The 20,496-nt window shown below is 38.1% G+C and overlaps 1 protein-coding gene across 1 annotated transcript in view; it reads left to right on the forward strand.

The window, feature by feature from the left end:
- LOC135206105 (cholesterol 7-desaturase nvd-like) overlaps positions 1-20,496 on the forward strand; it is a 271,484-nt gene that overhangs the window by 8,777 nt on the left and 242,211 nt on the right. Inside the window, exon 2 of the mRNA XM_064237333.1 lies at positions 13,521-13,712. The gene's annotated coding sequence lies outside the window, so the exon portion shown is untranslated. The remainder of the gene's footprint in view (positions 1-13,520; positions 13,713-20,496) is intronic.

A 20,496-nucleotide genomic window follows, 5' to 3' on the forward strand; every position in this document is an offset into this window, starting at 1 on the left:
CGTAGGCCACTGCCATGCGGCACGCCTTTCCTCAGAGTTTTTGAGGTGGACTTCCAGTGGGAGAGATCTTTAAGCCTATTCAAGTTCATTGCCTTCAGCGCCTACGCATTTCAAGTCTTTTATCATAAGCTTATATGTACTCTACTGAAGATTCTAATGCTGCTCTTAGATGTAGTTAAATATGTACTATATATATACGATTATGTATTTTATATTTCAGTTCTCATATATATATATATATATATATATATATATATATATATATATATATATATATATATATATATATATATATATATATATAGATACGCGTTAAAATCTTAGAGCACTGTACATGATCATATTATAAGTCTTGAAATGGGTAGACGCTGGAAAAATGAACTGGAATAAGCTAAGAGTTTTCCCACTGGAAATCAGTCTCAAAAACTTTGTTCAGCTAATACAAAATATGAACTGGCACATTGTCAACAAAATTAATTTTATATCAAATAAAAACGAAAAGAGAGATATATATACATACACTAAAATGCATTAAGTCATAACATAATATCAAACAGGAAATAAAAACACACAAGTTGACTTAAGATAAAATATGAAATAAAAATGACTAAGTTATGATGAAATACTCGAGTTGCACTGGGGTCAACCTACCATCACAGTAGATGAACAGAAGTTAAATAAAATGTAGGAAAAACGATAGTTTAAGAAAGCTTGTTTGATGTGAAGAGACTAGAGAATAAGTATTTCATTTGGATTGGAGTTTCGGTCCCAAATAATAAGATCGTCATACTTAAATAGGGGTTTATATCTCTTGGCAAGTTGACGTATACTGGACTGTTCAGGACTGGATAGTGTATGTGTGTGCATTCACGATTGTGCCAGGAAAACAGCTTGAAGCCAAGAAAGAGAGGTGGTGGATTATGTCTTGGACTAAGGGTACAAGTTGGAAGGGTAAGCTGAAGGATGTTAGGTACGTTTTGAAGCAGGTGGGGGAGGAGGTATGCTTGACCACTTCTTGGTACAACGCCGAAATAAAAATAGAAAATTGCTGCAATGGGAAAAGATGAGCAGTGGACGCGAATAAGCTGTGTAGAAGAGAGAGGCAAATGTGGTCGAAAGAAAGATAGTACACTGTAGCTCACACAGAGACTGTTGTGAGGTGTTATTAAAACAAAATAAAAATTATATATATATACAACTGGCTCTATACTGTCATACTTTGCTTACTTTACTGATGACAGCAACTGAGAACCACTGAGTGACAATTTAGGAGAACCAGGAAAGGCGAAAAGAACCTTGCAGAAGTTATAAAGCAGCATAACTTTACAAACAGTTGTTGAAATGATTATGGAGGCTATGAAATGTTAGTTTAACTGCTTGAGAAGTAGTACAAGTGAATGGGAATGTTTAGTAGGTGAATCTTCTGTGCAAGCAATTCTTGTGAAGATAAAGCTCAGCTGGGCTAAGGTAAATTTGACATTGTCTAGAGAGCAAACATGCAGGAGTAAAAGTTCTAGTTTAATGTTTTGGTAATAAGAAAGAAAGAAAGTGGCGGGGTTGGGGGGGGGGGGGTGTGGGGGTTGGAATGCCTTCATATTAAAGTAAGAAAATGTTCATGAGCAAAGAAGGACCTGTCATCATGCAAAGGAGTGCCTAGGCTGTAAAGGGGTATCTCTGGGAGTATGGCACAATATCATTACCCTTGAAATGTTTGTAGAAGTATTCATTGTATTATTAATTGTTTCATTTTGGAGACACGTTGTCTTTCAATCTTATTTTTGGTGTATGTAATACATTTTTGCACATTGAAATTAGCCTTGACTTTGTAACGTTGCATAGTTACCAATGCTTGATGCCAAGATACCAAATTCAGCCGTAACTTTCTAACTTTGCCAAGGTAGTTAGGAAGTTTAAGTTAGGTAAGATAGCGTTAGATTAAGTTCAGTTAGGTTTTAACGCCGTTGCTGTAAAGCACACAAGATATTAAATAATATATATTATATATATATATATATATATATATATATAGTATATAGTGTGTTATAATATCCACGTAAGAAGACGAGTGAAAACCAGGACTTGGAAAAAGTACTTTCGTAGTTTATTCTACATTTTCAAGTTCACACCGAGTACAAAAATAGTTTACAGAGCTTTTTATATACTTGTTCCAAGTACCGGTTTTCACTCGCCTTCTTACGTGAATTTTATGATATGCTCAAGCACGCGGACTTTCGTGCTACATTGAATATATATGTGTGTGTTTGTATGAATGTAAGACAGAGATAATTTGATAACTTAACCTTTTAGATAATACCTTTAGTTCACAAGTCAAATGTTATTCCAATAGCTGAAGTTCAGACAGCTGTCATAATATTATTCCAATAGCTGAAGTTCAGACAGCTGTCATAATGCACGTTTTGAATCAAGTTAAGTTTTAGAACTCATCGGTATCAAAAAGTATTCCAGTAGTTTTGTTCAAGTTATGCCTTCAAACAGAATTTGCATGTGTGTGTAAGTCATGCCGTGTATATGGGAAATATGGATCAAGACTTTTAAAACAAATTCCAGTGACGAACCATCAATTTTTCTCATTGGCATTAGTGTTGTTGTGACCACATCGAAAAACTCTAAGGTGTAGTTAACTCGCCTTTCAACTATAACTCTGCCTATGGAACTATGCATGGCTTTTTGAGTCTTTTTATACCTATATATCAAAATGCAGTTCCAAATTGCACATTTTATTTGTTTCAGTGATTAATACTATTCTTTAGCCGGCCGTAGACAAAATTGTAAACCTTTCATAAACATTTTTGAAACTATGCAAATGCCACAAAATCATGTCTTGTATTGTACAAGAAAGGAACGTTCTTAACATCATGGTCATCTTTCGATGTAGTGCAAGTTTCTCTTACGTTTTGTCCTTGTTGATAGTTTTTGTCTTGGCTAGCAGTCAACTTTGCTCCTTTATCATCGGGCTTTTCAGCTCTCTTCATTACTACCATCTCTCAGTAATTTTTTCTTCCTGTTCTGTGCATATCAAGGCATATCAAGAGTTGTTCAGTAACTCAGCATTTTCCTTAACTCTCTTCACGTCTTCCAGAGAGTTGTCTTCTCATTAATGCATGCATCTGATTTAGAGATATACACATGCCTCCATTGAGCACCTCAGATTTTGACATTGGTTTAGTAATCCCTGTCTGACGATGTGTCTATACTTAGATCTTGTACTTTGTCCTGACAACTTTTCTTGCATTTATGGTATTGTTTTAAATTTGATATATTGTCATATCATTAAGTCAGACACCATTTGGCTTTCATCCAGATTAATCAGACACCATTTGGCTTCCATCCAGAATGATACATCTCAGTGCCATGCTTAACAGTTTGAAACATTTATATGTGTATTTTAGTGTGTGTACTGTGTGTAGGAACTAGGCTAAGTGTATACTCAGGTGTACTCACATGGAGCTGCAAAAAAGTTAGGATTTCCCATTGTGATATGGTTTCAGAGTAAGTTACAAGGCTTTAGATATTCTGGGAATTGTCCATTTAGCCTGTGTGACAGGTATCTGCTGCGTGAGCTTGAGGCACCCTTAAACTATGCATCCAAAGTGAACTATAATCTCAGAAACCCCTTCACACGCATGAGCAAGCAGTCACACAGACAGTAAAAGTACCAAGGTATAAGACAGAGTTCTGTTATCCAAGCTATTGTTTTCCTTCTGGAAGGTTAAAGAGTACTCCTCTGTTTCCACGTGTTGTACTCCTTGGCCTAGTAGTGTACTCTTCATCCCATTAGGACCAAGAGTACACAGAGTACACGATCTTGACTAGGTCACAGAGTCCAGACCATCAGCAGCACCCTCACAGACGACAACAACAACAACGAGCATCATCATCCCAAACAAAGAAGGCTCGGCACCTTTCTTTCGGATTAATCGTCTATTTTTTTTTTTCTTCGTCTCCTTGAAGGATGACTTGTTGAATCTGGCCAGAAGGGGTTTCAAGAAGCTATGATTATTAACTTTGCATCGTCATCATGTTGCGGTTCCTTTACGAAAATAACCTGAGAGTACCAGACGAAGGCGGTATTTTAGGACTGGCTGGAGAGCGTTTCGAGCCATTTAAAGCAGGAAGAGGAGAGAATTAAGCAATTTCTGCCGGGCGGTCATAAAATTTAGCTGTAGTTAAAATGATGGGGCTGAACTTGATAGTGTTCTTAGCAAGAGTAGACAAAGCACGGTAAGAATAAAGACAATTTATACTCCCATACGAGTTGCATTCCATTATACTGTGTCTACACACACACACATATATATAATATATATATATATATATATATATAATATATTATATATATATATATATGTGTGTGTGTGTTGTGTGTGTGTGTGTGTGTTTCATATGTTGGAGCGAGATTTTCTCTTGTGATAGATAACGAGTTTTTTTTTCAATGAAAATTTACAGTCATACCTCATCCTGTGGTATAATTCTTGCATTTCGATCTAGGGAGCTTTCAAACACATTTATGAGTCATTAATTATATGTATGATATAAATCTGTTTAGTTTATTTCTTGCTGAAGGTTTATCAATACTGAACAATGGCAGTAATGAAGGCCTGATTTCCGTCACTGAGATTGGATGTTTTCACCTGGATGGTTGATGGTTCTCACCCGGATGGTTTCCACTTGGTTTTCACCAGGATGGTTCTCTCCCGGATGGTTTTCACCGAGATGGTTTTCTCCCGGATGGTTTTCACCAGGATGGTTTTCACCCGGATGGTTTTCATCCGGATGGTTTTCATCCGGATGGTTCTCTCCCGGATGGTTTTCACATGGATGGTTTCACCAGGATGGTTCTCACCGAGATGGTTTTCACCCGGATGGTTTTCACCCTCGGATGGTTTTAACCTAAACATCTCTGTAGAAAAGTTTTTTTTATGTCGACCGTGAAATTCCAGGATTTTCATATTTTTATTCATTAATTTAGTTGAGTTTCTATTTGAATATCTGTACATTACCTTCATCCTAATCTGCACCAATGGGACAGAGCAGTTGCTGCCAACTCCTTTTATTTCTGTGACAAAAATAAAAAAAATTTAATGTTCTTCATATTTAGGTGGTTTTAATATTGAGGAAATGAGCACTTAAAGAAAGCCCATACTAAACTTTTTAAGAATATATTTAACTTATTATTAAGAAATATTTATCTTTTCATTAGAAAAAATACAGTGCTGTTGGCTAACTTCGTTTGTTATGGTATGCTTTGCATCGAACCTTCCTATTATAGTCTCTCTCTCTCTCTCTCTCTCTCTCTCTCTCTCTCTCTCTCTCTCAGAAGAGGTCAATCCGAAAACCGTAAATTATGGAAAAAACTGAATCTTGCTATTTTTTTAGTATCTCTCTCTCTCTCTCTCTCTCTCTCTCTCTCAGAAGAGGTTGTCGATCCGAAAACCGTAAAATTATGGAAAAAAAAACTGAATCTTGCTATCTTTTAGTATCTCTGTCTCTCTCTCTCTCTCTCTCTCTCTCTCCCCCCCCCCCTCTCTCTCTTCTCTCCTCTCTCTTTGGAGAGGTTGTCGTTCTGAAAACCGTAAATTATAGTGCATGGAAAAAACTGAATCTTGCTATCTTTTTACTCTCTCTCTCTCTCTCTCTCTCTCTCTCTGGAGAGGTGGTCGATCTGAAAACCGTAAATTATAGTATATGGAAAAAAACTGAATCTTGCTATCTTTTTAGTCTCTCTCTCTCTCTCTCTCTCTCTCTCTCTCTCTCTCTCTCTCTCTCTCTCAGAAGAGGTTGTCGATCCGAAAACCGCAAATTATGGAAAAAACTGAATCTTGCTATTTTCTTAGCATCTCTCTCTCTCTCTCTCTCTCTCTCTCTCTCTCTCTCTCTCTCTCTAGAAGAGGTTGTCGATCCGAAAACCGTAAATTATGGAAAAAACTGAATCTTGCTCTCTTTGTAGTATTTCTTTCTCTCTCTCTCTCTCTCTCTCTCTCTCTCTCTCTCTCTCTCTCTCTCTCAGGAGAGGTTGTCGATCTGAAAACCATAAATTATAGTATATGGAAAACCGTAAATTATGGAAAAAACTCTCTCTCTCTCTCTCTCTCTCTCTCTCTCTCTCTCTCTCTCTCTCTCTCTCTCTCTCTCTCAAAATGCTGAATAGCTCGAATTCTAAAGCGGCTCTCTCTATCTGAAGAGCGTACTAACCCTTTCCTTCATATTTTCACTCAATAATTTGCCGCAGAAAAAAGGAAAAAAGTAGCGCTAGAAATACCGGCCTTGGTGGAAGTGCCTGTCCAAGGTAAGATTTGGACCTGATATACTACCCTTTAAGAAATACAATTTAATAGAATTACGACCAGTAAGTGCCGTGGTTACGACGAACTACGACCCTGAGAGCATACACATTAGGTTTCGTTCGACATCATGGAGAAAGGGTAGCATAAAGCCATGAATATTGTGGACTATTTACATCCTCCTTCCTCGCCGGGATCTGCTTTCATCTCGTAGCTTTTTTGCGAACAAAAATAAGAGGCTGTGTTGTGCCTGTGTTCGTTGAGAAGTATTTTTTTTTTTTTTTTTTTTTTTTTTTTTTTTTTTTTTTAAAGCTTGGTATCAGCATTGTTCATTTTTATTTAAAGGCTCACATTCGTACTTTTATTATTTTTTCATTAACATATTTTATTAATTTTATTAGTTGCTGATTGGTCAGTGTGTTTGTTGAGTCTGCAGCCCTAATGGTTAGAAGTGAGTGTAATGAACGTTTGACGAGTATATATATATATATATATATATATATATATATATATATATATATATATATATATATATATTGTGTGTGTGTGTGTGTGTGTGTATATATTATATATAATATATATATATATATATGTATATATATTTACAGCTGTACTATTGCTATAGCTAAAAAGTTATGGTAATCGCCTGTAATATTCACATCAGATCCAACTTATTCTACACCAACCATATCTAAGCTACCCTAAGCTTAATTCAAGAATTTTACGAATAGGTAATTAGTCAGTCTGTCTAAAATCTAAGTTTTGTTTATGTATTATACCTGATTATTTTCAAGTATGGTGCCTTTTATTTGTTTATCCATTTTGGAGAGAGAGAGAGAGAGAGAGAGAGAGAGATGATGAGAGAGAGGAGAGAGAGAGAGAGAGAGAGAGAGAGAGAGACCCATTCCCTTCCTTGCGTAGGGGTTATGAAGTACGGGCCGAAAATAAACAAAAGGTATATCCGGGCAAATATCTCGCGCCCAGGCGTTCATAATAACTTCATGATCTTGTAACCAAGCCTTTTGGGTCCCTCGGGGGCTTGAATTCCAATCATTGCAAGTCATCGGACCTCTTTGTGGGTTCCTTTCCATTTCCAGCAGCATCAACAACATTGCCTGGAGCAGCTGGACCTTCTAGGAAGGGTTGGCGCCTGGTCCAGGCATTCGGATCCGACCTGTAATTAAGATCTGCATCCCTGTGTTTATTGCGCCGTCAGTGGTTCGTATTTCATGTGAAATGACTCACCGAAGCTTTGCCGGGGACCTATTTTTACCTCCTCCTTCCCGTATAGGTTCCGAAGGCAGTGAACTTTCAAGGTTGGATTTTGGGGGGTTTACGAGGAAAATGATAAGTGGAAAAAAAGAAAATGGCCAGTTTTGGTGTTTTTTTTTTTTTTTTTTTTTTTTTTTTTTTTTTTTTTTTTTATTAGTTGTTACTTAGAAATTTCGTTTTTTTAGTACAAAGTTTATTTTCTTTCTTGATCAGTTGCTACTTAGGAATATGTGTTTTTTTTAGCGCAAAGTTTTTTTTAATCAGTTGCTACTTAGAAATGTCTTTTTTTTATCGTTGCTACTTAGAAATGTGTTTTTTTAGCGCAAAGATTATTTTCTTTTTTTATCAGTTGCTACTTAGAGCAATTTTTTTTTTTTATTTTTTAATCAGTTGCTACTTAGAAATATTTTTTTTCTGGTAGTATAGATATTCACTTAAATAACTCGGCTATAATTGCTATAATTTTGGAGGGTTTCTTTTTGCACTTGATGAGGGAGATAGTAGCTAGTTCCAGGGTCGAAGATAATGAAGTGTCCCTGGAAGGTGCTTGGCTTCAAGCCTAAATTTCATATTCCATTCCATTCCATGCTGGAAGAAGGGGTTCATTTTCGAATAGCAGTTATTTTCGTTATTTTCTTTTAATTGTGTTTTTAATCGGTCTGCTAAAAATTTACAGGTGTCTTAAAACGTTCTCCGTTGTATGCTTGTGTCTCTTACGAAGCTTGGCTTAGGCGTATGAATGTCATATTGAACTAAACAAAAACTTCTTTCAGTTTTCTTCTGAAGATTGAAAAAGAAACCCACAAAATCACTTTGTAACTTGTTTACTTCTAAGTATTTACATTTAGTTTTACTACGCACTCGAGTACTTTCAGGCCCTATCTGTGGCCCATTTTCAAGAGATGTTTGGGATGTTAGCCTGGGTCAAGGCCCAGCAGTCTTCATTTTTCAATGTCATATTTATAAAAACTTGGTAAAAAGATTAATGGAACTGCTTTATTTCACGCCATTAAATGTATTTAGCTACATGATCAGCTGATTTAGCTACTTGATATTTGTATTTGTTGAAAATATTAAAAGCACGACACATTTCATCTTTAATTCATTCTTAATTTGGTATCATATAGTAATTATAGTCTGAGACACCTTGAGTTATTCATCTTTAATCTAGGATAGTTTGAAAGTATACCGTAATATTTTATTTATAACAATTGTGTTTTGGTATCATTATTGCAATGAAATATGACGAAAAAGAATTGAATTGCAATATATTACACATTCATTGCAATGGTACACTTACAATTTAGCGTGAATCATTTTTCGGTTTGCAAAGTGTCCAGTCTTTGCATCGCATGATCAGAGTATTCAGGGGAAAATAAGTTCAAACTCTTGTTATATTCTGTATTTTGAAGAATATATCAAGTTTATACTCTGTGGTCCTGTTTTCAACCCATCAGATACAGCAAAATAAGATAAATTTATCTTGATTGTTAAATTACCAGTATAAAAATGTACATGGACTGTTAAATTACAAGTATATATAAAAGTTTACATTGGCTGTTAACTTACCAGGAGAAGAATTTACCTTGATGGTTAAATTGCCTGTAGGAAAATCTACCTTGATTGTTAAATTACCAGTATAAAATCCTCTGTTCGCAGAGTATGTTGATAGAGAGATTATGCTCACTCCTAGAAGTATCCTCCCTTCAAAAGCCTGGATTTTTTTTTTTTTTTTTTTTTTTTTTTTTTTTTTTGTCAGGTTTGTTAACAATCAAAGTAAAGCTGGAACTTGTGGTATTCTGTTTGGAATTCTTCTTTGTGTTTGTGTTGTATTTGTGTGGAATTCTTTTTGTGTTTTTTTCGGTGTTTGTAGTATTTGTGTGGAATTCGTCTTTGTGTATGTTTCTGTTTGTAGCATTTGTGTGGAATTCTTCTTTATGTGTATGTGGGTCTTTTATAAGTAGTTGTGTGTGTGTGAGTTTTGTGGGTTTTGTGTGCAATTCTACGTATGTTGGTGTGTGTATGTGTGTTTTGTTTAGTGTGTGTGTGTGTGTGGAATTCTTCTTTGTGTATTTTTCTGTTCGTAGTGTTTGTGTGGAATTATTCTTGTTGTTCATGTGTTGTCTGTGCATGTTTAATGTTGTTTATTAGTATATGTATCGGTTGTGGTAAATTTGTCCCCTCGCGTGTGTTTGTGGTGTTTTTTTTGGTTTTTTTTCCTCTGTATTGTGGTTGCATCCTCATTCTTGTTGTTTATGTGTTGTCTGTGCATGTTTGTGTTGTTATTAGTATTTGTGTGCAATTTCCCTTCGTGTGTGTGTTTGTGTTTTTTTCCTGTGTATTGTGGCTGCATCCTCACGTTTTCCCATGAGCTTTGACGAGTATGGCCACCTGATAAGATGCTCTCATACAATAAACCTTCAAGACATTATCCATCGAAACATCCCCCCAACGGCTGTTGAGGGTGTTGCGCCAGGACCCGCCATCCCATTGTTAAGGCGGACCAAGTACGAGAGAGAGAGAGTGGGAGAGAAAGAGAGGGAGAGAGAGAGACAGAGAGACAGAGACAGGGTGAGAAAGATTGCTCCTCATCCTTGCCATTACGAAACGCTGCGGTGGTGCCTCTTTCAGGGTATCTATTTCGATAAAAAGGACTCCCTTCTGCAACATCATGGATAAGGACAGTTGTAAAAATATCCCCTAATATTCCTTATAATACTGTACTCTTCTGTAGTGTGTGTGTGTGTATATATATATATATATATATATCTATAGGATATATATATCTATATATATATATAATATATATATATATATAGTTTTTTTTTTTTTTTTATCCAGCAAGTCCAAATATATAGGGGTAGGAGTATTCAAGAAAAAGCAAAACAAAACTCAGCTGTGTCAAGTTCAACCTTGAGTTGCCGAATCAGTAAATGAATCAACTGGGTAATATAATAAACTTCCACATCATCAGCCGCCTTCTGTGCTTAGAGAAGAGAGGTTCGTCACCAATATTTTAGACATCCATTCACTGGGGCCCTGGAACTCCATCTTGTAAGCGATCTCCAGTTCCTGGATGTTTTGCCTGCCTCCTTCCCAGTAGCTCGTTATCTATTCCAGCCAGTACTTTCCTCCACCTCTCTCTCTCTCTCTCTCTCTCTCTCTCTCTCTCTCTCTCTCTACCATACCGCTATGAATTCCTTCCATTATTCGGCCAGCTCCCCACGAAAACAAGATATATAATGATGCTTACCTCTGCTAACTTGCTATACCTGATCTCCGTATCTGTTCCTTTCTCACTCTTTTCAACCCTTTTTATTTATTTATTTCACCTTTCCCCTTACCTCATCATCATAATGTTCCATTTCATCTTCTTTATTCGTTTTCCATTGACGTCCGTAGATTTGTAGGTTAGTCGTTTGTCTGAAGGCATTTCGTATGTAATGAAGAGCCGTAGATTTGTCGGTCAATAAGTTTTGTTATTACCTTTAAAAAAATCCAAAGAATTACTTACTCAACAGGTCAAGGGTTAGGAAACGTAAGTCGCCTTATACATTGTCAGGAGGCAAAATAAGAATTTATGAGAGAGTATTTAGAAGACTTAACATAAGTAGCTGGTTGCAGTCTTATAGGACAAACCAAAACAGCTGTGTAGTTGCTGTTTCTCAGGGAGAAATGCTAGATTTGAATTTCTATATCAGTTACATCCACAACTGTTACATTGTAGGGTTCGTTTATATATATACAAGCTTGAAAACTGAACTGGTGAATAAACGTCATGGTTGATACTAACAGTGACTGTAATTTTCTATTTTTATTTTTGTTATTTTTATATTTATTATTACATTTCATTATTTTTTTATTTTTTTATTGTTTTTATTATCTTTATTATTTTTATCTTAGTTTTTATTGATGATGATGCATTCGTGGGCTAATTATTATGATAATGTTTCCCGTAGGGGGTTAGTGGGATCCGTGCATCTCACGCGGTGCACTGTAGGCATTAGTGTTTTTTTTTTTTTTTGCAGAGTCCTTTCCGTTCCATTTGCTGCACCTTTTGTGTCTTTAAAACCTTCTTTGCTTTCAATTTCCCTTGCAGCGTTGAATGGTCTCATAGGTCCCAGCGCTTGGCCTTTGGCCTAAATTTTATATTCCAGATTTAAGATTCGTATGATGGTGTTGCAGTTGCAGTCTTGTTTTGCGTGCAATTTGACAGGACCTCCATGCCACTGTGCTGATTCTGAATGGAAACACCCTGAGGAGGTTTGCGCCCCCCCCCCCCCCCAAATTGGAAATCTTAGCCTCAGTTTAAATACCATACCAGCCAATGCCAGAACGATCGTCTAGATAAAGCTAATATTCCCTGTCTGTCTTCATCTTTCATTTCTCGTCCTCATCCTGTTCTTCCAATCCGTCTCCCCGTGGGGATGGGGGCTAGTGCCTTCAGTGCACCTCATGCAGTGCACTGTTGGCATTACTTAAGGTTCTTTGCAGCGTCCCTTCGGCCCCTAGCTGCAACCCCTTTCATTCGTTTTAATGTACCTCCTTTCATATTCTCTTTCTTCCATCTTACTTTCCACCCTCTCCTGACAATTGTTTCGTAGTGCAACTGCGAGGGTTTCCTCCTGTTACACCTTTCAAAGCTTTCGACTATCAACTTCGCCTTCAGCGCTGAATGACCTCATAGGTCCTTGCGCTTGGCCGTAGGCCAAAATTCTATATTCCATTCTACATTCCTCCAATCCGTCTGTTGCGTGTTTTCCCTTTTCGTCCCCCATAGATTATGTCTTGTGTACCCACCACGGCCGCAGGGAAAGCTCAGTAGTATATGTACTCATCTCTTCGTAAATGACACAGACAGCAGTGGTAGATTGGGTATGCTGAATCCCCATCGTTCCCTACACGGCCATAGGATACGCTTGGCGTGCGTGGACCATATGTAGTACAGGTTCGCGGTGAATACTTATTACGAAATTAGGTATGTACGGTACTTGCATTCGCACCCAGTACCCTACATTGATGGCATCTTCGCGTGTGCGCGTAGTGTACTCTGTTCCCTTCTGGATCTATAGGTACCGAGGAATTCCATTCAGTCTTCAGCGCCTTGTCATTCGCTTGCGTTTACCTGTAATCATGATCCTTAGCCCTTCGGACCTTGGTTCTGTAGTGCAACAGGTGGTGGGTTCCTTTTGACTCGGAGCCTCTGCCTGGCTGATGCTTTTGGTAGGGCTGTAAAATAGGTGGATGGGTGATGTTGATGCTGATTATTTGCAGAGCTGTAAACCCACTTGCTGGTTGACGCTGAGTAATTGCAGTACAGTAAAGCCACTTGATGGTTAGTATTGATTAATTGCAATGCTGTAAACCCACTTGATGGCTGTTGCTGATTATCCGCAGAGCTGTAAACCCACTGGATGGTTGATGCTGAGCAACTGCAGTACTGTAAACCCACTTGATGGCTGTTGCTGATTATTTGTAGTGCTGTAAACCCACTGGATAGCTGATGCTGAGCAATTGCAGCACTGTAAAGCCACTTTATGGCTAGTATTGATTAATTGCAGTACTGTAAAAGCACTTGACGGCTGTTATTGATTAATTACAGTGCTATAAAACCACGTGATGGCTGACACTGAATACTTGCAATGCTATAAAATGTAAGGCTGTAGCGCTAAGAACTACTCTGTCTGATGCTAACTGAAATAATGATAAAAGGCGCCCTGCAATGCTAAAAAAAAAAATACTGACCGATTTTGATTGATGTCAGGGTTAAAATAAATTTATGTTGCATTTGCAATACGTTTTCATTCTTCATGAGATAAGCGTCTGTAATTTTTGCGAAGTTTTCAGTTCAGGTAGTTTTTCGTCTCTTGGAAACTGGCCATTTGAAACACATGTTAAAATTAAACAAATAATAATAATGAAAGTTTTTTAATGACTTTTTTTCAGGTAAAGTCGTTGAAATTTCGCCACAAATTGAGACTATGGCTCACTGGTTCGTGGACCAGCTAATCGCGATGGATTCCAGACTACAGAACAGGAAACCAGTACTGGAAGGACTTTCCAAGCTTACTCGAGTGGCAACCGAGAATGGCTGATAGGATTCAAGCTACCTGACGGGCGGTTTTCCACCACATAAAGGTACGTTTGATTCTGGGTGGTTTTGGAGTTTTAGTATGCATATGTATGGGGGTTTAAACCTCCCAGAGTGGTAGGAATTTTTATATATCCCCATTAGATGAAAGTGCTTTGTAGTGTATTTATATTCAGTATACCAGTGTCACAATTGAATGAAACGTGGGTGTAAAATTCCGTAGACTTTTTCACTTGTCCGTGGTGTTCATGGTTTATTATTTTTTTCTTATTTACCAGTGAAGAAAAAAAATCTTTTAAATGTGCCGTCTTTATCATGGAGAACATTGCGAAAACTGCTCATAGAAAACTCGCTAATCGATTTAGATATTATTATTTTATTATTATTATTTTTTTTTTTTTTTTTTTTTTTTGCTCTATCACAGTCCTCCAATTCGACTTGGGTGGTATTTATAGTGTGGGGTTCCGGGTTGCATCCTTGGCCTCCTTAGGAAGTCCTCATTTCACTTTTCTTACTATGTGCGCCGTTTCCAGGATCAAACTCTTCTGCATGAGTCCTGGAGCTACTTCAGCTCTAGTTTTTCTAGATTCCTTTTCAGGATCTTGGATCGTGCCTAGTGCTCCTATGATTATGGGTACGATTTCACTAGCATATCCCATATCCTTCTTATTTCTATTTTCAGATCTTGATACTTATCCATTTTTTCCCTCTCTTTCTCTTCAACTCTGGTGTCCCCATGGTATTGCGACATCAATGAGTGATACTTTCTTCTTGACCTTGTCAATCAACGTCACGTCTGGTCTATTTGCACGTATCACCCTATCCGTTCTGATACCATAGTCCCAGAGGATCTTTGCCTGATCGTTTCTATCACTCCCTCAGGTTGGTGCTCGTACCACTTTATTACTGCAAGGTAGCTGATGTTTCTTGCACAGGCTCCAGTGGAGGGCTTTTGCCACTGAATCATGCCTCTTTTTGTACTGGTTCTGTGCAAGTGCCGGGCATTCACTTGCTATGTGGTTTATGGTTTCATTTTTCGTATTGCACTTCCTACATATGGGGATAGATGGATTTCCGTCTATCGTTCTTTGAACATATCTGGTTGTTAGGGCCTGATCTTGTGCCGCTGTTATCATTCCTTCAGTTTCCTTCTTTAGCTCTCCCCTCTGTAGCCATTGCCATGTGTCATCGCTGGCTAGTTCTTTAGTCTGTCTCATGTATTGTCCGTGCATTGGTTTGTTGTGCCAGTCCTCTGTTCTGTCTGTCATTCTCCTGTCTCTGTATATTTCTGGGTCTTCGTCTACTTTTATTAGTCCTTCTTCCCATGCACTCTTTAGCCACTCGTCTTCACTGGTTTTCAGATATTGCCCCAGTACACACGTACATACACATACACATAAACACACCTCCATTTGTGAACACACTCCTCTAATCCTCCCAAAAGTCCCATCACAAATCCTATGCTTTTGTACGGTACACAACAGCCACGTCCATCCATCAAAGGTAACCATAGGGAGAGAGAGAGAGTGTGTGTCTATGTCTTCTCCCTCCCACAAGAGTCATTCCAAGAAAAAGGGAGCGAGTAGACCTGACTGGGCGGCTTTTTATGTCGGTCTTCAAGTCCAGTCAGTCTGGCCGGAAAACCATCTTCGGGCATCTGTTGCCCTTCACGTTCTGTTGTCGCGTGGTTGGAAGTTTCTCTCTCTCTCTCTCTCTCTCTCTCTCTCTCTCTCTCTCTCTCTCTCTCTCTCTCTGCCGACTGCACGTGGGGATTAAAGTTTTGTTCTCAATTGTTAGAATTTCCAAAAACTTTTTTGAAAGATTTTTGTGTTGGGAATTTTTCGTTTTTCCCCATTTTTTGGAATTTTTATAATTTTTTTAGTTGGTTTTTCAAGATTTATTATTTTGGTTCTCAGTGTTTTCAATTTTGGTTAGGTTTATTACATAGCTTTATAATTGTTTTGGTCTTTCTAGAGAGGTTTTATATTTATTATGATTTTTGTCGTTTTAATAGTTTCCCAGTGAAGTTTTGTCTGAATTTTCTCCGTGTGTTCTTCACTGGTTCTTTTTATATCATATTTTCAGTTTGTATGGATAATCGATATATTTTTTAAAATTAATTATCCAGTGATTCATTTTCGAGGTTTAATGAAAATTGTTTTTAAGGTTCATGTATAGTTTGGACGTTTCCCATGTTTTTCATAAACAAATTTGCATTGTTTATAGATTTTACATCTCACTCATTCATTTTCTAATATTATTTTAAACTCCTCTGTTGATTTAGTTCCAGTTTGGTTCAGGTAGAAGGTAAATTATGAACAGAGGAAATAAATTTCCAAACACCTGTATCTGGGTAATAAATGACAATTCGAAAATTATTTTATTTATAAAAAGAAAAGAAGAAACTGATAAAACCTACCTCCCCTCTTCTTTCAAGTTGCTCTGTTACATGGAGATGTCAGTGACCATGGTGGTTGCGACGCACATTTGCAATATTGAATGGAGCATCGATCCTTGCCGCATGTTACAGAAACTTCAGAATATTCGGTCGTTTCTGGATAAAGGTTAACTTTAGAATATCCAGTCGTTTCTGGATAAAGGTAAACTTCAAAATATCCAGTCGTTTCTGGATAAAGGTAAAATTTAGTATCTTCGGCACCAAATGGATGATATGAAAAAAAGTTAAAAAAAAAAAAAAAAAGAACATTTCGTATAATTTATAACTGATCTCAATCCTTTGGCTAAGAGAAGATCTAGTTTATAGCTGGCTAATTTTCATTCTTTGCATTTTAACAGCTGTCGTAAGAGATATTTTTTTTTATATTTTTGTATGTATTTATTTATTTACTGTTGTAAGAAAGTTTTACGGGTTCTCCTTTCAGTCGATGGTATATTCAACGATATATTCACGGTCACAATAAGCTAGCTGATGGACGCTTTTTGTAATACGTAATGAAAGTCAGATTGGAACTCTCTCTCTCTCTCTCTCTCTCTCTCTCTCTCTCTCTCTCTCTCTCTCTCTCTCTCTCTCGCATGATCATCACTCCTTTCGCCCATCATATTTTTCTCTGCTAAAAGGGCCACTTCATTTATCTGCTGAGACCATAACGGGCGGCTGTATTGTCTGTTAATGGTAAAATAACGGTGATATAATCGAAACCAGTAATTCTGAATCCAACTCTGCAATAAATTATTTGAATTGATAATTCTATTTGTTTCTGAATGTTGGTAGATATGAATCAGCAGTAATCAAATCCAATGAAGTGTAAAAAGGCTAAATAAAACTTCCCGCTTGTAAATAAAAAAGGAAATCTGGACTTCCTGATAATTCTGCAGGAATAGTATAGCGTTGGCCTCTTCCTAGGGATCCTTGACAGTTGTGTGGAGATGGACTCCTTCTCCCAGGGACTTCCTGGAACGCAGGAGATGAGGATCCCTAGCAAACCATGAACGTATCCTTCGGCTATGGACGGACATTATGAGACTTGACAATTCCTCCCCCGAAGGCTTTTGGGTAGATTAGCTCGCTCCTGCCGTCGTTGTCCCCGACCCTCGAAGCAGCAGCAGCAGCCAGCAGCAGCAGCATCAGCAGCAGCAGGAGTCCGTGTTGGCAACGGCTTCTGAATGATGGCTTGTCAGGCGTTCGGCAGTTCACTCAGCAACTAACAATGCAGGCGAGAGACAGATCAGAAAATGAAGCAATAAATACGTACGTATTTCTCGCGCGTCACTGGGGCTGCTGCTTGTGCTAGCTGCTGCTAACTCTCTCTCTCTCTCTCTCTCTCTCTCTCTCTCTCTCTCTCTCTCTCTCTCTCTTTTCTTAGTTACAACCTTCTCAGTCAGGAGGAGTCGAACTTATACTTGTCTCCTGTCATCTACAAGATCTTCCTCCATAAGTATGACGTGCTGGCGTCGTCGGGACATTGATGGCCATGTTGGGTTCTGTTGGGGGTGCGGGGGGGAGGGGAGGGGAGGGGGTTAAGGAAATATTAGTAAATGTCAATGGGATAGGTTGTCTGGTGGTGTCTGGTTCCACAGTCATTTCTAAAGGGGTGCAGTTTCGGTTCCTCAGTCGTATACAAAAAAGGGTACTATTTTTGTATATTGTATTCAACAATAAGGTAAGCGATATATTATATATATATATATATATATATATATATATATATATATATATATATATATATATATTCATTCATTCTTTACTTATTTGCTCGTATAAGGTTTAGAATTGTAATACTTATCCCAGAAATACCACCTCGGAGGACAGATCAGTTGAGATAAGTGTAGTAGTGGATTCTTTTTTATGGTCTTCGCTTACCACACATCATCATGTAGGTATATTTTTCTTTTGTATATGCACACACTGTGCCTTTTGGGCTGTCTGTCCTTTAGGCAGTATTCATAGAATACCAGGGTGTATTTTGGTGCGTAACACTGAAAGACACAACTTTTCCAAGTGACTACAATTCCTTTTCTTAAAGGGACAACGTTGAAGGAAACGATGGAATTGATTGTTTTATTGATTCATTTTACAATGAAGGTTATTTGAGATATTAGCGGGACTATAAGTATATATAGGTTGACACTATATTTACGAATGGTTCCAGTTAGCTAAGTGTACATACAGTTAACTAAGTGTACATACAGTTAGCGAAGTGTACATAAGTACTACATTTGTGTATACGAACTCATAGCCTTGTTGCTCTTGTCTGTACTATGTTATTCTACCCAATATGAAGTCTTCATTATTTTTTTTTATTTCACATCATATTTTAATTTTAGATTGGGAAAGAATCTGTGAAAAAAATTCACACTTAAGACGAAATACTCGATATTAAAAAAAATGATATAGTCCACATTCAACAAGTTTTAAGGACCTCTCCTGAAACCTCACCTATTCCAACGTCATTCTTCTCTCTATATTTGGCTCAGGTGCCAGAGAGACAAACCAATCAATCATCAGGTCTCGTCTTTTGGATTTGACTGGAATAATCTAGCCCTCTCCCTCAGGTAGGCGCCTAATTTTACCTCGTGCTTCCTGGAAGTCCAGGCAGAATATACTCTTACGTGCATTCCAGAAGCAACCTAATATTATACTCGTGGGATATGCTCTCTGGTGCAATTGTCTCCAGACTGTTTTGTTTTTGTTTCCTTAATGGTTGAAATCAGAAGGTTGTCTGTCGCTTGACCATTGTTGGCAGTGGACTGTGTATAAAAAGGCATTCCATGTTTGCTATGACTTTTAATCGTTGCCATGCGTCTTTGAAAGTTTTGAAGTGTTCAGAGTTTGAGTGTCTATAAGAAGGTGTTAATTATTTTCAGTTAAGATAAGAAAATATTAAAATTTAGATTTATTCAATACAGTTATTTCATTTAGTTACTTTGATTTTGAGTTTATGCAGTGAAATATGAAAGCTTTATTTTTTAGTAAAATGTAAAAGATTGATTTTTTAGTAAAATATATAAGCTATGTGTTTTAGTAAAGTGTAAAAGTCTGATGTTGGAAGATTGTTTCTCGTAAAATATAGAAAGCTCCGGTTTATCATTTAATGATAGAAATTTTATTTAGCGTAAGAGTACACTGAAAGCCCGACCATGAAAACTGCTATGTTGTCGATACGCATAATCATAGCCGATGTAGCCGAGATACGATCGCATTCGGCAGCGGTCGGTCGACTCCGTTTCCAGCCGTTTCCAGGAACATAAATAATGACTTGGAGACGGATCGTCGGCGAAGGACACCTCGAGTTGCCACGGTTAGCTTTAGCCGACGAAGAAAAGGCCAAGTGGTGACCACCAAGTCGACAGGTCTCGCGTTGCCACATTAGGTGAAACCCCCATTTTAACTTTTGACATCCTCAACGGTCTGTGCAGCTTTCCAGTCTCGGCAATTAGTAACTGAATCAGTGGTGGTTGTTGTGAGGTGAGAAGATCGATTTCCTCGTCGGCGGCAGGAAGAGACCGCAGGATAGGTCACAGGAGATGTCAATAAATTGGCAAGGAGAATTTGAGTAAAAGCCGTGGCGCAGCCAACTGGCTGCCTATTGTCTTCGTGTTTCCAGGTCCCGGTGTTCCTCCCTTCCAGGTCAGAACACATAGGAGAAATTGCCTGATTCAACTTCACCTCCGATTCATCTACAATAACCACATCCGCGTGCGCGGGAGGCCCTTGGGAGGAGATGCAGAACCGAAAACTCCCACTCTGCCCCGGCCCATAGACGTCTGGACCTGGTTTAGAACGTGGACCGCCAGATCTACAACAGACTTCTGGAACGGAATTGCAAATCCGCCATGACATCAGACGCCAGCAGTGGAAGCAGATCCTGGAACTCCTAAACCTCTGGAAGAGCAAACGTCTGTCACAGGCCCCGAGACTTGCATAGTTTGAACGGACTTGAAATCTTTGTACTGAGCTCATCTGATGTCAAAGAAGCCTCTGGAACCGCCCAAAGCACACGACTGTCTACTGGAGGTGGGTCTCGCAAAGGACTTTTTTTGTTGTTTGCATTTTATCGCCCATCACGTGACAATATACGTGCTTGCCAAAGGTCTAGGAGAGGTTGAAGTGGTGGTGGAGGAGGGGTTATTGTTAAGGGATGTGAAGGGATGTGAAAGGGCGAATTTATAAATGGGGTCCAGCATGCTTGCAATCCTTTATTCTTCGTAGTAGGTTCCTCAATGCCACTTTTAAAGGTGTTGAATGTTACTTGGAAGGTGTATGTGGCAATGAGTTAGAGTTAAAGTTTATATGATCTTCCTCTTTAGAATAGGTATTGCGCATTCAGCACTAATGGACGCCTCTTCATCCTGTAGACATGAATGCATAAT

This window comes from Macrobrachium nipponense, chromosome 29 (genome assembly GCF_015104395.2).
Source record: "Macrobrachium nipponense isolate FS-2020 chromosome 29, ASM1510439v2, whole genome shotgun sequence".
In the NCBI taxonomy this organism is placed as follows: domain Eukaryota; kingdom Metazoa; phylum Arthropoda; class Malacostraca; order Decapoda; family Palaemonidae; genus Macrobrachium; species Macrobrachium nipponense.